The sequence below is a fragment of the Tachyglossus aculeatus genome, chromosome 11 (genome assembly GCF_015852505.1).
Source record: "Tachyglossus aculeatus isolate mTacAcu1 chromosome 11, mTacAcu1.pri, whole genome shotgun sequence".
NCBI classification, from domain to species: domain Eukaryota; kingdom Metazoa; phylum Chordata; class Mammalia; order Monotremata; family Tachyglossidae; genus Tachyglossus; species Tachyglossus aculeatus.
The window spans coordinates 16898424-16915369 of NC_052076.1; the positions used below are offsets into that span (position 1 = coordinate 16898424).

General features: G+C 48.5%; 3 pseudogenes; all 3 read right to left on the reverse strand.

The window, feature by feature from the left end:
• Positions 1-2954: 2954 nt before the first annotated feature.
• LOC119934689 lies at positions 2955-5302 on the reverse strand (annotated as a pseudogene).
• A 3341-nt stretch (positions 5303-8643) lies between these two features.
• On the reverse strand, positions 8644-11077 carry LOC119934691 (annotated as a pseudogene).
• A 3318-nt stretch (positions 11078-14395) lies between these two features.
• Positions 14396-16728, reverse strand: LOC119934692 (annotated as a pseudogene).
• Between the last annotated feature and the right edge of the window lie 218 nt (positions 16729-16946).

Sequence of the window (16946 nt, forward strand, 5' to 3'; positions counted from 1 at the left end):
CCAGGATGCTATGAGTCACGTAGGGTGAAGGTGCCCATAATTGGGCAGATTTCAGGATCAAACACCTTCCTGGAGGCAGGAATGCTGGTTGGGGGAGAGCAGGAAGGGGACACTGCCAGGTGGTTCATGGGGAGTCACAGGGGAATCATGAGGAAGGAGGTGGATGAGTGAAAAACATCAGTTTGTCAGGATCCTGAAAGAAAACTCCACAGCTCATATCCATTTCAATTATGTACATATCCCCTTCTAGGCTGTAAGCTCCTTGTGGGGAAGGAATGTGTCCACCAACTCTGTTGTAGTGTACTCTCCTAAGCACATAGTACAGTGCTTAATGCACATTAAATGCTTAATAAATACCACTGATGGACATCTATAATTAATTTATTTCTATAGATGTCTGTCTCCACCTCTAGACTGTAAGTCCTTGTGGGCAGGAAATGTTCCCACACATTGTATTGCACTCTCCCAGGTGCTTTAGTGCAGTGCTCTGCATACAGTAAGCACTCAATAAATACAACTGATAGATTGATTGATTGCTTCTGGTCTGTTGCCTTGAATATGTCAGGCATTGATTTGGCTGTGATGGCCCGGAGCTAAAGCGATGTTAATATGCACAAATTTTGACATACAAAGTGGACCTGGAGTTTGAGGAGTTGGGGAGGAAAGTGCTTGAAAAAAATAGGATGGGATGTTTAGCCAAAAAGAAAGGATGGGGCGTCTGGCCTGATACTGTAGCCTTGGGCCTTGAGGTATGATGATGAGGAAACCATTCACCACAATGAATGATGATGGGTCAGGAAACTTTAGGACTGAGAATTTGTGCAAAGGAACAGAATATCATGCTAGTGGCTTGGGCGGCACCATGTGCGCTCATCCATGCATATTCCCACTTGGGCAGGAATTTAGTTGTGATGACTTAAAGAACGATGCAGCACATTGCTAAGTGTAAGTGTTGTCTTTTCTCACTTTAGCCAGTTGGAGCATATGAGAATGGAAGGCAACTCTCCTGATTTCCAGAGCGGTGTTCTCTCCATTGAGCAGGAGAATGGGGTGAGGCAGGTATGACCAGTGGCACAAGGGTGAAAGAAGTTCAAAGGCAGAGTGATAATAATAATAATAAAAATAATGGCATTTATTAAGCACTTACTATGTGCAAAGCACTGTTCTAAGCACTGGGGAGGTTACAAGGTGATCAGGTTTTCCCACGGGGGGCTCATACTGTTAATCCCCATTTTACAGATGAGGTAATCGAGGCAAAGAGAAATTAAGTGACTTGCCCAAAATCACACAGCTGACAATTGGTGGAGTCGGGATTTGAACCCATGACCTCTGACTCCAAAGCCCTTGCTCTTTCAACTGAGTCACGCTGCAGAGAAGGACCATCAGACCTCAAGAACAACATAAACCCAACATCTCCAGAAAGCGTGACAAAACCGACGCAAAAGAACATAGGGAGTTCCAGGGATGATTCAGCAGCAATCACAGAGTGAAAAGATGATTTCCCTACCTCTGAGGATGATCCGATAGGATTTTGGGGGATACAGAGGTCATGACATCTAAACTGATGTCCCTACCTCTGGCAAGGACTGATCAGCTTCTAGATCAGTGAACTCCCCCACAGATACATACCTGTATACAGATACATTTCTGTATTGCCCCACCACCTTAAACTGACATCAGAGGTGAGGAAACCCACTTCCAGGGCAGACTTGGGAAGGTTCATGATCCGTTGGGAGGAGCAAGAGGGGAACTTGGGGAAAGAGTGGTGATCCCTCTCTCTCTCCTTCTTAGAACCTTGGGGTGGTCTCACAATCCCACTGGATCCAGAGGAACCAGGAATGTCAGAATGGGATGGAGGCGCTCCCATACCTCTGCTTCCAGTAAATGCCATTGATGGGGACATCTTGACTGCTTGTCTCATTCTTTGGGTAACAATGTTGGGCTTCTGGGTCAGGGGAATTGAGATTTTGGGGGAGTTCTTGACAGAGGTCAGTTGTCAGCAACATGGGCAGGTGGTGGCCTTGAAACAGAAGACTCCCTGTACTATATTACTTGTCCTGATCTGGACAGGAACATGCCTGCTGGGACAGCCTTCCCAGATTGGACCAGACTTGAAGAAAAGGAGATATTCAGAGTGCCCCACCATTGCTTTGTGCTCCCAGATATTTTTCCCTAGTGCACACCAGAGTTCACAAGAAAATTCACTGCCACGATCTTGCAGATGAATGGATTTTCATGCCCTGGAGACTCTGTGGCCTCAGGGGCTTTACCAGTGAATCAGGAAGCCTGCAGTCACAGCAATCACCCTTTTAGACTGTGAGCCCGCTGTTGGGTAGGGACTGTCTCTATATGTTGCCAAATTGTGCTTCGCAAGTGCTTAGTACAGTGCTCTGCACACAGTAAGCGCTCAATAAATGCGATTGACTGATTGATTGATTGATTGGTGAACATTCTGAGGAACTGAAAGATGAGACAGTCACAAAGCTTTAGCTCAGGGTGTTTGGACAGAAACTGAAGACAAACACTTAATGAAAAGATAATGGAAAGAGAAAGATGTTTGTAACCCAGGATGGGGCCATTTATTAGGAAGAAACCAGGCCAAGAAGCACAAGAAAAAGAGAGTGAGGACTGCGATGGAAAAAATCACTTCAGGTTCAGAAAATTTGGTTCACAAGAACCTAGGTGGGGAATTTCTTAACCAAAAGGGAAAGGATCAGGTAAAGTTCTCCATTATGTTTTTTCTCGTAAAATGTTAGGTGTGATGAAGAAGAGGTTGAAGATCCTGCATGGGAGGCGGTGAATGATGGAAACCAGAGTTTACAGCAAAGCCCATTCCAGTTTCTGGACTGCAGATTCCCCAGGGGTCTCTGGGAAGGGTAGGTCAGTAACAGGGAGCTACTGGAATCCGTAATTCCATGACGCTGAGGGAAAGAACTGGTTTCCAGGCAGGTTGCTCAGCAGCAACACGATGGGCCGCAAGTAGGGCGGCAGCAAGGCTGGCAGCAAGGGGACACACAGCAAGTTGGGCGGCAGCAGGTCGTCCGGCAGCACGTGGTTTGGCAGCAGGTTGGGCGGCAGCAAGGCTGGCAGCAGCTGGACACACAGCAGGGTCGGGGGCAGCAGGGTCTGCAGCAGCTAGACACGCAGCAGGTAGGGCGGCAGCAAGGCTGGCAGCAGCTGGACCCGCAGCACGGTGGGGGACAACAGGGCCTGCAGCAAGTAGACACACAGCAAGCTGGGCGGCAGCAGGGCTGGCAGCAGCCGCACAGGGAGAATCTTGGGAAGCCACAGAAGCTAGTGGAGCAGCAATTGCAGGCCATGGTGGCGGTGGTTGTGACGGTTGTTCAGGTGGAAGGAGAAGTTCCTGATGTTCGATTGCATCCATGCCGCACTGCCTGTCTTTTATACCCCCCTGGGGCTGCTGTGGTGAGGGGGAAGTGGAAACACATCCTTGTAATTGTTTGTATGCTAATTTATCATAATAAATTAGGGGGCAATTAAGTTTTCTCCGGATGAAATGTCCTGAACTTCCTCAAGGGGACCAATGTGTTTCCCAGGGGCACGAGAATCATCCAATCAGCTCTTGGCTTTCCAAATCACATGCTTCCTCTCCCCTGAGGAACATCACTTACATTCAGCCAGTTTCTTGCTTCCCCATCCCTGGGCCGTGGTCTGTCATGTGACTGTCTGACTCCTGGGCTTGGATAACCCACTCTGAGTAACCTAGGGGCCCAATCCCTTCCAGGGGAAAGTTCCACTACTGGGCCATTGCCATGTTGAATGATCTGTTCTCTGGGGTGGAAGGCTGTCTGTGAAAGAAGAGGCCAGAGTCTCTGAAAGGGATCCTGAGGGATGAAACTGATTTTGTGAGTTGGGAGACAACAGTGAAGACTAGGTCTCTGCTGCCAGTCCCCCCCCGCCCCCGAACAAGATTTTATTGGCCAAAGCCTCCAACTTGGTTTCAATAAAATGAACCTTTATATTCTGCAGGATTGCTTCTGTACCTGGTGGACCAGGAAATATAGCAATTAGGAAAGTGTTGGGTTTTTTGAAGCCAAAAAGACCTAAAGAACAATTTTCATGATCTGGCAAAGTGCTAGGACTTTTCATGACAGGCACCCCAAAGTCCTGTAATCCTGGCACATTCATAGTCAGTGACATTGAGTATCCCAGAGTGGACTGGGTTCATTCATTCATTCAGTCATATTTATTAAGCACTTACTATGTGCAGAACACTCTACTAAGAGCTTGGGAAACTACAATGCAACAATAAAATGTGGTAGCAGTTTGAATGGAGAGGAAAGAGTGGATTTTAGCGATGTGGTGAAGTTGGGACTAACAATATTTGGTGACGGATTGAATTTGTGGGTTGAATGAGAGAGAAGAGTGAAGGATAATGTCAAGGGTATGGGCTTGTGAGATGGGAAGGATGGTGATGCTGATTCAGCAACTGGAAACCCAACTGTGGGCTGAAGGAAGGGACTTCCAAAACCAGACATATCACCAGAGAACACTGCATTGTCCTTCCTCAGATTGACAGATTCATTCATTCATTCATTCATTCAATCATATTTATTGAGCACTTACTGTGTGCAGAGCACTGTACTAAGCACTTGGGAAGTACAAGTTGGTAACACATAGAGACGGTCCCTACCCAATAGCAGGCTCAGATTGTCCCCTTGTCAGGCCGAAGGATGAAGACAAGGAGATTTCAGAATTTAAGTCGGGCCCTTTAGCACTATTTAGAAGCCAGTGTCCCTAATGGCTGAGAAAGGTGGCCATGGACTGGGAGGTTGGACCTGTTTCCATGGTGGTGAGGACTGTGGTCCCAAGGTAGCTGTCAGGCAGTTGTGGTGTTTGTGGTCAGAGAGCATCAAGTGGTTCAGGGAACCTGGACTTCAGCTGCTTGCAAGCAGTTGACATGGAAGGAGGTTGCTCAACAGCAAGATGATGTCCGACAAACCAGATGGCAGCAGATGGTTCAGCAGCAAGATGGACGGCAGCAAGGCTGGCAGCAGCTAAGCACGTGGCGGGGTCTGGGGCAGCAGAGTCTGCAGCAGGTGGACACACAGCAAGGTCGGGGGCAGCAGGGTCAGCAACAACTGGAAATGCAGCATGGTCGAGGACAGCAGGGCCTGCACCAGGTTGGGTGGCAACAGGTGGTTCTGCAGCAAGTGGCTTGGCAACAGGTCGGGGGGTAACAAGGGCTGCTGCAGCAGCTGGGCTCACAGCAGGTCTCTTGGCAGCAGTCTCATCCACAGCTCAGGGCAGAGCAGATGGATCCACAGCAGGAGTTGATCATGGTGTCGGTTGGTTCGGGGACTGGTATTGTCTCAGTGGTGGAGGAGATTTCCAAGTTTGAATGGCCCCTGGCACCCCGTGCCACTTGTATAACCTGACGGGGTGGCACCTGGAAGAGAAGAGCCTCCTGATCCAGTATACGGAATTCCTTCCTTGCCATCACCGGGGCCAATTGGAAAGCAATGAGTAGATTAGCGTTTAAGGTTCTGCCAAGGAAGTGTGCTCAGACCCATGGGAAGGTTAATCAGCTAATTAGCTGGTTGCTTCCCAGGGCACAGGTTTGAATTTCCCCCTATTCTTCAGCCACTACAAACCATGATTTTGTCAAGTGACTGTGGGTCCTGATGGATTCCTCCCTGTATTCCAGGATGCTATGAGTCACGTAGGGTGAAGGTGCCCATAATTGGGCAGATTTCAGGATCAAACACCTTCCTGGAGGCAGGAATGCTGGTTGGGGGAGAGCAGGAAGGGGACACTGCCAGGTGGTTCGTGGGGAGTCATAGGGGAATCATGAGGAAGGAGGTGGATGAGTGAAAAACATCAGTTTGTCAGGATCCTGAAAGAAAACTCCACAGCTCATATCCATTTCAATTATGTACATATCCCCTTCTAGGCTGTAAGCTCCTTGTGGGGAAGGAATGTGTCCACCAACTCTGTTGTAGTGTACTCTCCTAAGCACATAGTACAGTGCTTAATGCACATTAAATGCTCAATAAATACCACTGATGGACATCTATAATTAATTTATTTCTATAGATGTCTGTCTCCACCTCTAGACTGTAAGTCCTTGTGGGCAGGAAATGTTCCCACACATTGTATTGCACTCTCCCAGGTGCTTTAGTGCAGTGCTCTGCATACAGTAAGCACTAAATAAATACAACTGATAGATTGATTGATTGCTTCTGGTCTGTTGCCTTGAACATGTCAGGCATTGATTTGGCTGTGACGGCCCGGAGCTAAAGCGATGTTAATATGCACAAATTTTGACATACGAAGTGGACCTGGAGTTTGAGGAGTTGGGGAGGAAAGTGCTTGAAAAAAATAGGATGGGATGTTTAGCCAAAAAGAAAGGATGGGGTATCTGGCCTGATACTGTAGCCTTGGGCCTTGAGGTATGATGATGAGGAAACCATTCACCACAATGAATGACGATGGGTCAGGAAACATTAGGACTGAGAATTTGTGCAGAGGAACAGAATATCATGCTAGTGGCTTGGGCAGCACCATATGCACTCATCCATGCATATTCATGCATATGTTGTCAACTTGTACTTCCCAAGCGCTTAGTACAGTGCTCTGCACACAGTAAGTGGTCAATAAGTATGATTGATGATGATGATGATGATGATGATTCCCACTTGGGCAGGAATTTAGTTTTGATGAGTTAGAGAATGATGCAGCACATTGCTAAGTGTAAGTGTTGTCTTTTCTCACTTTAGACAGTTGGAGCATATGAGAATGGAAGGCAACTCTCCTGATTTCCAGAGCGGTGCTCTCTCCACTGAACAGGAGAATGGGGTGAGGCAGGTATGACCAGTGGCACAAGGGTGAAAGAAGTTCAAAGGCAGAGTGATAATAATAATAATAATGATGGCATTTATTAAGCACTTACTACATGCAAATCACTGTTCTAAGCACTGGGGAGCTTACAAGGTGATCAGGCTGTCCCACGGGGGGCTCATACTGTTAATCCCCATTTTACAGATGAGGTAATTGAGGCACAGATAAATTAAGTGACTGGCCCAAAATCACACAGCTGACAATTGGTGGAGTCGGGAGTTGAACCCATGACCTCTGACTCCAAAGCCCATGCTCTTTCCACTGAGTCACACTGCAGAGAAGGACCATCAGACCTCAAGAACAACATAAACCCAACATCTCCAGAAAGCGTGACAAAACCGACGAAAAAGAACATAGGGAGTTCCAGGGATGATTCAGCAGCAATCACAGAGTGAAAAGATGATTTCCCTACCGCTGAGGATGATCCGATAGGATTTTGGGGGATACAGAGGTCATGACATCTAAACTGATGTCCCTACCTCTGGCAAGGACTGATCAGCTTCTAGATCAGTGAACTCCCCCACAGGTACATACATGCATACAGATACATTTTTGTATTGCCCCACCACCTTAAACTATCAGAGGTGAGGAAACCTACTTCCAGGGCAGACTCGGGAAGTTCATGATCCGTTGGGAGGAGCAAGAGGGGAAATTGGGGAAAGAGTGGTGATCCCTCTCTCTCTCCTTCTTAGCACCTTGGGGTGGTCTCACAATCCCACTGGATCCAGAGGACCCAGGAATGTCAGAATGGGATAGAGGCGCTCTAATACCTCTGCTTTCAGTAAATGCCATTGATGGGGACATCTTGACTGCTTGTCTCATTCTTTGGGTAACAATGTTGGGCTTCTGGGTCAGGGGAATTGAGATTTTGGGGGAGTTCTTGAGAGAGGTCAGTTGTCAGCAACATGGGCAGGTGGTGGCCTCGAAACAGAAGACTCCCTGTACTATATTACTTGTCCTGAGTTGGACAGGAACATGCCTGCTGGGACAACCTTCCCAGATTGGACCAGACTTGAAGAAAAGGAGATACTCAGAGTGCCCCACCATTGCTTTGTGCTCCCAGATATTTTTCACTAGTGCACACCAGAGTTCACAAGAAAATTCACTGCCAGGATCTTGCAGATGAATGGATTTTCATGCCCTGGAGACTCTGTGGCCTCAGGGGATTTACCAGTGAATCAGAAAGCCTGCAGTCACAGCAATCCCCCTTTTAGACTGTGAGCCCACTATTGGGTAGGGACTGTCTCTATATGTTGCCAACTTGTACTTCGCAAGTGCTTAGTACAGTGCTCTGCACACAGTAAGCGCTCAATAAATACGATTAATTGATTGATTGATTGATTGGTGAACATTCTGAGGAACTGAAAGATGAGACAGTCACAAAGCTTTAGCTCAGGGTGTTTGGACAGAAACTGAAGACAAACACTTAATGAAAAGATAATGGAAAGACGAAGATGTTTTTAACCCAGGATGGGACCATTTATTAGGAAGCAACCAGGCCGAGAAGCACAGGAAAAAGGGAGTGAGGGCTGCGATGGAAAAAATCACTTCACGTTCAGAAAATTTGGTTCACAAGAACCTAGGTGGGGGATTTCTTAACCAAAAGGGAAAGGATCAGATAAAGTTCTCCATTATGTTTATTCTCGTAAAATGTTAGGTGTGATGAAGAAGAGGTTGAAGATCCTGCATGGGAGACGGTGACTGATGGAAACCAGAGTTTACAGAAAATCCCATTCCAGTTTCTGGACTGCAGATTCCCCAGGGGTCTCTGGGAAGGGTAGGTCAGTAACAGGGAGCTCCTGGACTGCTATCCGTAATGCCATGACGCTGAGGGAAAGAACTGGTTGCCAGGCAGGTTGCTCAGCAGCAACACGATGGGCTGCAAGTAGGGCGGCAGCAAGGCTGGCAGCAAGGGGACACACAGCAAGTTGGGCGGCAGCAAGTCGTGCGGCAGCACGTGGTTTGGCAGCAGGTTGGGCGGCAGCAAGGCTGGCAGCAGCTGGACACACAGCAGGGTCGGGGGCAGCAGGGTCTGCAGCAGCTAGACACGCAGCAGGTAGGGCGGCAGCAAGGCTGGCAGCAGCTGGACCCGCAGCACGGTGGGGGACAACAGGGCCTGCAGCAAGTAGACACACAGCAAGCTGGGCGGCAGCAGGGCTGGCAGCAGCCGCACAGGGAGAATCTCGGGAAGCCACAGAAGCTTGTGGAGCAGCAATTGCAGGCCATGGTGGTGGTGGTTGTGACGGTTGTTCAGGTGTAAGGAGAAGTTCCTGATGTTTGGTTGCATCCATGCTGCACTGCCTGTCTTTTATACCCCCCTGGGGCTGCTGTGGTGAGGGGGAAGTGGAAACACATCCTTGTAATTGTTTGTGTGCTAATTTATCATAATAAATTAGGGGGCAATTAAGTTTTCTCCGGATGAAATGTCCTGAACTTCCTCAAGGGGACCAATGTGTTTCCCAGGGGCACGAGAATCATCCAATCAGCTCTTGGCTTTCCAAATCACATGCTTCCTCTCCCCTGAGGAACATCACTTACATTCAGCCAGTTTCTTGCTTCCCCATCCCTGGGCCGTGGTCTGTCATGTGACTGTCTGACTCCTGGGCTTGGATAACCCACTTTGAGTAACCTAGGGGCCCAATCCCTTCCAGGGGAAAGTTCCACTACTGGGCCATTGCCGTGTTGAATGATCTGTTCTCTGGGGTGGAAGGCTGTCAGTGAAAGAAGAGGCCAGAGTCTCTGAAAGGGATCCTGAGGGATGAAACTGATTTTGTGAGTTGGGCGATTTTGTGAGTTGGGCGACAACAGTGAAGACTAGGTCTTTGCTGCCAGTCCCACCCCTGGACAAGATTTTATTCACCAAACCCTCCAACTTGGTTTCAATAAAATGAACCTTTATATTCTGCAGGATTGCTTCTGTACCTGGTGGACCAGGAATTATAGCAATTAGGAAAGTGTTGGGTTTTTTGAAGCCAAAAAGACCTAAAGAACAATTTCCATGATCTGGCAAAGTGCTAGGACTTTTCATGACAGGCATCCCAAAGTCCTGTAATCCTGGCACATTCATAGTCAGTGACATTGAGTATCCCAGAATAGACTGGGTTCATTCATTCAGTCAGTCATATTTATTAAGCACTTACTGTGTTCAGAACACTCTACTAATAGCTTGGGAAAGTACAATACAACAATAAAACATGGTAGCAGTTTGAATGGAGAGGAAAGAGTGGATTTTAGCGATGTTGTGAAGTTGGGACCGACAATATTTGGTGACGGATTGAATTTGTGGGTTGAATGAGAGAGAAGAGTGAAGGATAATGTCAAGGTTATGGGCTTGTGAGACGGGAAGGATGGTGATGCTGATTCAGCAACTGGAAACCCAACTGTGGGCTAAAGGAATGGACTTCCAAAACCAGACATATCACCAGAGAACACTGCATTGTCCTTCCTCAGATTGACAGATTCATTCATTCATTCATTCAATCATATTTATTGAGCACTTACTGTGTGCAGAGCACTGTACTAAGCGCTTGGGAAGTACAAGATGGTAACACATAGATATGGTCCCTACCCAATAGCAGGCTCAGATTGTCCCCTTGCCAGGCCGAAGGATGAAGACAAGGAGATTTCAGAATTTAAGTCGGGCCCTTTAGCACTATTTAGAAGCCAGTGTCCATAATGGCTGAGAAAGGTGGCCATGGACTGGGAGGCTGGACCTGTTTCCATGGTGGTGAGGACTGTGGTCCCAAGGTAGCTGTCAGGCAGTTGTGGTGTTTGTGGTCAGAGAGCATCAGGTGGTTCAGGGAACCTGGACTTCAGCTGCTTGCAAGCAGTTGGCATGGAAGGAGGTTGCTCAACAGCAAGATGATGTCCCACAAACCGGATGGCAGCAGATGGTTCAGCAGCAAGATGGACGGCAGCAAGGCTGGCAGCAGCTAAGCACGTGGCGGGGTCTGGGGCAGCAGAGTCTGCAGCAGGTGGACACACAGCAAGGTCGGGGGCAGCAGGGTCAGCAACAACTGGAAATGCAGCATGGTCAAGGACAGCAGGGCCTGTAGCAGGTCGGGCGGCAACAGGTGGTTCTGCAGCAAGTGGCTTGGCAACAGGTCAGGGGGCACCAAGGGCTGCTGCAGCAGCTGGGCTCACAGCAGGTCTCTTGGCAGCAGTCTCTTCCACAGCTCAGGGCAGAGCAGATGGGTCCACAGCAGGAGTTGACCATGGTGTCGGTTGGTTCAGGGACTGGTATTGTCTCAGTGGTGGAGGAGATTTCCAAGTTTGAATGGCCCCTGGCACCCCATGCCACTTGTATAACCTGACGGGGTGGCACCTGGAAGAGAAGAGCCTCCTGATCCAGTATACGGAATTCCTTCCTTGCCATCACCGGGGCCAATTGGAAAGCAATGAGTAGATTAGCGTTTAAGGTTCTGCCAAGGAAGTGTGCTCAGACCCATGGGAAGGTTAATCAGCTAATTAGCTGGTTGCTTCCCAGGGCACAGGTTTGAATTTCCCCCTATTCTTCAGCCACTACAAACCATGATTTTGTCAAGTGACTGTGGGTCCTGATGGATTCCTCCCTGTATTCCAGGAAGCTATGAGTCACGTAGGGTGAAGGTGCCCATAATTGGGCAGATTTCAGGATCAAACACCTTCCTGGAGGCAGGAATGCTGGTTGGGGGAGAGCAGGAAGGGGACACTGCCAGGTGGTTCATGGGGAGTCACAGGGGAATCATGAGGAAGGAGGTGGATGAGTGAAAAACATCAGTTTGTCAGGATCCTGACAGAGAACTCCACAGCTCATATCCATTTCAATTATGTACATATCCCCTTCTAGGCTGTAAGCTCCTCGTGGGGAAGGAATGTGTCCACCAACTCTGTTGTAGTGTACTCTCCTAAGCACATAGTACAGTGCTTAATGCACATTAAATGCTCAATAAATACCACTGATGGACATCTATAATTAATTTATTTCTATAGATGTCTGTCTCCACCTCTAGACTGTAAGTCCTTGTGGGCAGGAAATGTTCCCACACATTGTATTGCACTCTCCCAGGTGCTTTAGTGCAGTGCTGTGCATACAGTAAGCACTCAATAAATACAACTGATTGACTGATGGATTGCTTCTGATCTGTTGCCTTGAACATGTCAGGCATTGATTTGGCTGTGACGGCCCGGAGCTAAAGTGATGTTAATATGCACAAATTTTGACATACGAAGTGGACCTGGAGTTTGAGGAGTTGGGGAGGAAAGTGCTTGAAAAAAATAGGATGGGATGTTTAGCCAAAAAGAAAGGATGGGGCGTCTGGCCTGATACTGTAGCCTTGGGCCTTGAGGTATGATGATGAGGAAACCATTCACCACAATGAATGACGATGGGTCAGGAAACTTTAGAACTGAGAATTTGTGCAAAGGAACAGAATATCATGCTAGTGGCTTGGGTGGCACCATGTGCGCTCATCAGTGCATATTCCCACTTGGGCAGGAATTTAGTTGTGATGAGTTAAAGAACGATGAAGCACATTGCTAAGTGTAAGTGTTGTCTTTTCTCCCTTTAGCCAGTTGGAGCATATGAGAATGGAAGGCAACTCTCCTGATTTCCAGAGCGGTGTTCTCTTCACTGAACAGGAGAATGGGGTGAGACAGGTATGACCAGTGGCACAAGGGTGAAAGAAGTTCAAAGGCAGAGTGGTAATAATAATAATAATGATGGCATTTATTAAGCACTTACTATGTGCAAAGCACTGTTCTAAGCACTGGGGAGGTTACAAGGTGATCAGGTTTTCCCACGGGGGGCTCATACTCTTAATCCCCATTTTACAGATGAGGTAACTGAGGCACAGAGAAATTAAGTGACTTGCCCAAAATCACACAGCTAACAATTGGTGGAGTCGGGATTTGAACCCATGACCTCTGACTCCAAAGCCCAGGCTCTTTCCACTGAGCCACGCTGCAGAGAAGGACCATCAGACCTCAAGAACAACATAAACCCAACATCTCCAGAAAGCATGACAAAACCGACGCAAAAGAACATAGGGAGTTCCAGGGATGATTCAGCAGCAATCACAGAGTGAAAAGATGATTTCCCTACCGCTGAGGATGATCCGATAGGATTTTGGGGGATACAGAGGTCATGACATCTAAACTGATGTCCCTACCTCTGGCAAGGACTGATCAGCTTCTAGATCAGTGAACTCCCCCACAGATACATACATGTATACAGATACATTTCTGCATTGCCCCACCACCTTAAACTGACATCAGAGGTGAGGAAACCCACTTCCAGGGCAGACTCGGGAAGTTCATGATCCGTTGGGAGGAGCAAGAGGGGAAATTGGGGAAAGAGTGGTGATCCCTCTCTCTCTCCTTCTTAGCACCTTGGGGTGGTCTCACAATCCCACTGGATCCAGAGGACCCAGGAATGTCAGAATGGGATAGAGGCGCTCCAATACCTCTGCTTTCAGTAAATGCCATTGATGGGGACATCTTGACTGCTTGTCTCATTCTTTGGATAACAATGTTGGGCTTCTGGGTCAGGGGAATTGAGATTTTGGGGGAGTTCTTGACAGAGGTCAGTTGTCAGCAACATGGGCAGGTGGTGGCCTTGAAACAGAAGACTCCCTGTACTATATTACTTGTCCTGAGTTGGACAGGAACATGCCTGCTGGGACAACCTTCCCAGATTGGACCAGACTTGAAGAAAAGGAGATACTCAGAGTGCCCCACCATTGCTTTGTGCTCCCAGATATTTTTCCCTAGTGCACACCAGAGTTCACAAGAAAATTCACTGCCACGATCTTGCAGATGAATGGATTTTCATGCCCTGGAGACTCTGTGGCCTCAGGGGCTTTACCAGTGAATCAGAAAGCCTGCAGTCACAGCAATCCCCCTTTTAGACTGTGAGCCCACTGTTGGGTAGGGACTGTCTCTATATGTTGCCAACTTGTACTTCCCAAGCGCTTAGTACAGTGCTCTGCACACAGTAAGCGCTCAATAAATATGATTAATTGATTGATTGATTGATTGGTGAACATTCTGAGGAACTGAAAGATGAGACAGTCACAAAGCTTTAGCTCAGAGTGTTTGGACAGAAACTGAAGACAAACACTTAATGAAAAGATAATGGAAAGACGAAGATGTTTTTAACCCAGGATGGGACCATGTATTGTGAAGCAACCAGGCCGAGAAGCACAGGAAAAAGAGAGTGAGGGCTGCGATGGAAACAATCACTTCAGGTTCAGAAAATTTGGTTCACAAGAACCTCGGTGGGGGATTTCTTAACCAAAAAGGGAAAGGATCAGGTAAAGTTCTCCATTATGTTTTTTCTCGTAAAATGTTAGGTGTGATGAAGAAGAGGTTGAAGATCCTGCATGGGAGACGGTGAATGATGGAAACCAGAGTTTACAGAAAATCCCATTCCAGTTTCTGGACTGCAGATTCTCCAGGGGTCTCTGGGAAGGGTAGGTCAGTAACAGGGAGCTCCTGGACTGCTATCCGTAATGCCATGACGCTGAGGGAAAGAACTGGTTGCCAGGCAGGTTGCTCAGCAGCAACACGATGGGCCGCAAGTAGGGCGGCAGCAAGGCTGGCAGCAAGGGGTCACACAGCAAGTTGGGCGGCAGCAAGTCGTGCGGCAGCACGTGGTTTGGCAGCATGTTGGGCGGCAGCAAGGCTGGCAGCAGCTGGACACACAGCAGGGTCGGGGGCAGCAGGGCCTGCAGCAGCTAGACACGCAGCAGGTAGGGCGGCAACAAGGCTGGCAGCAGCTGGACCCGCAGCACGGTGGGGGACAACAGGGCCTGCAGCAAGTAGACACACAGCAAGCTGGGCGGCAGCAGGGCTGGCAGCAGCCGCACAGGGAGAATCTCGGGAAGCCACAGAAGCTAGTGGAGCAGCAATTGCAGGCCATGGTGGCGGTGGTTGTGACGGTTGTTCAGGTGGAAGGAGAAGTTCCTGATGTTCGATTGCATCCATGCTGCACTGCCTGTCTTTTATACCCCCCTGGGGCTGCTGTGGTGAGGGGGAAGTGGAAACACATCCTTGTAATTGTTTGTATGCTAATTTATCATAATAAATTAGGGGGCAATTAAGTTTTCTCCGGATGAAATGTCCTGAACTTCCTCAAGGGGACCAATGTGTTTCCCAGGGGCACGAGAATCATCCAATCAGCTCTTGGCTTTCCAAATCACATGCTTCCTCTCCCCTGAGGAACATCACTTACATTCAGCCAGTTTCTTGCTTCCCCATCCATGGGCCGTGGTCTGTCATGTGACTGTCTGACTCCTGGGCTTGGATAACCCACTCTGAGTAACCTAGGGGCCCAATCCCTGCCAGGGGAAAGTTCCACTACTGGGCCATTGCCATGTTGAATGATCTGTTCTCTGGGGTGGAAGGCTGTCTGTGAAAGAAGAGGCCAGAGTCTCTGAAAGGGATCCTGAGGGATGAAACTGATTTTGTGAGTTGGGCGACAACAGTGAAGACTAGGTCTTTGCTGCCAGTCCCACCCCTGGACAAGATTTTATTCACCAAACCCTCCAACTTGGTTTCAATAAAATGAACCTTTATATTCTGCAGGATTGCTTCTGTACCTGGTGGACCAGGAAATATAGCAATTAGGAAAGTGTTGGGGTTTTTGAAGCCAAAAAGACCTAAAGAACAATTTCCATGATCTGGCAAAGTGCTAGGACTTTTCATGACAGGCATCCCAAAGTCCTGTAATCCTGGCACATTCATAGTCAGTGACATTGAGTATCCCAGAGTGGACTGGGTTCATTCATTCATTCAGTCATATTTATTTGAGCACTTACTGTGTGCAGAACACTCTACTAAGAGCTTGGGAAAGTACAATACAACAATAAAACGTGGTAGCAGTTTGAATGGAGAGGAAAGAGTGGATTTTAGCGATGTTGTGAAGTTGGGACCGACAATATTTGGTGACGGATTGAATTTGTGTGTTGAATGAGAGAGAAGAGTGAAGGATAATGTCAAGGTTATGGGCTTGTGAGACGGGAAGGATGGTGATGCTGATTCAGCAACTGGAAACCCAACTGTGGGCTAAAGGAGAGACTTCCAAAACCGGAGATATCACCAGAGAACACTGCACTGTCCCTCCTCAGATTGACAGATTCATTCATTCATTCAATCATATTTATTGAGTGCTTACTGTATGCAGAGCACTGTACTAAGCGCTTGGGAAGTACAAGTTGGTAACACATAGATACGGTCCCTACCCAATAGTAGGCTCAGATTGTCCCCTTGCCAGGCAGAAGGATGAAGACAAGGAGATTTCAGAATTTGTAGGGCCCTTTAGCACTATTTAGAAGCCAGTGTCAATAATGGCTGAGAAAGATGGCCATGGACTGGGAGGCTGGACCTGTTTCCATGGTGGTGAGGACTGTGGTCCCAAGGTAGCTGTCAGGCAGTTGTGGTGTTTGTGGTCAGAGAGCATCAAGTGGTTCAGGGAACCTGGACTTCAGCTGCTTGCAAGCAGTTGGCATGGAAGGAGGTTGCTCAACAGCAAGATGATGTCCCACAAACCGGATGGCAGCAGATGGTTCAGCAGCAAGATGGACGGCAGCAAGGCTGGCAGCAGCTAAGCACGTGGCGGGGTCTGGGGCAGCAGAGTCTGCAGCAGGTGGAAACACAGCACGGTCGGGGGCAGCAGGGTCAGCAACAACTGGAAATGCAGCATGGTCAAGGACAGCAGGGCCTGTAGCAGGTCGGGCGGCAACAGGTGGTTCTGCAGCAAGTGGCTTGGCAACAGGTCAGGGGGCACCAAGGGCTGCTGCAGCAGCTGGGCTCACAGCAGGTCTCTTGGCAGCAGTCTCTTCCACAGCTCAGGGCAGAGCAGATGGGTCCACAGCAGGAGTTGACCATGGTGTCGGTTGGTTCAGGGACTGGTATTGTCTCAGTGGTGGAGGAGATTTCCAAGTTTGAATGGCCCCTGGCACCCCATGCCACTTGTATAACCTGACGGGGTGGCACCTGGAAGAGAAGAGCCTCCTGATCCAGTATACGGAATTCCTTCCTTGCCATCACCGGGGCCAATTGGAAAGCAATGAGTAGATTAGCGTTTAAGGTTCTGCCAAGGAAGT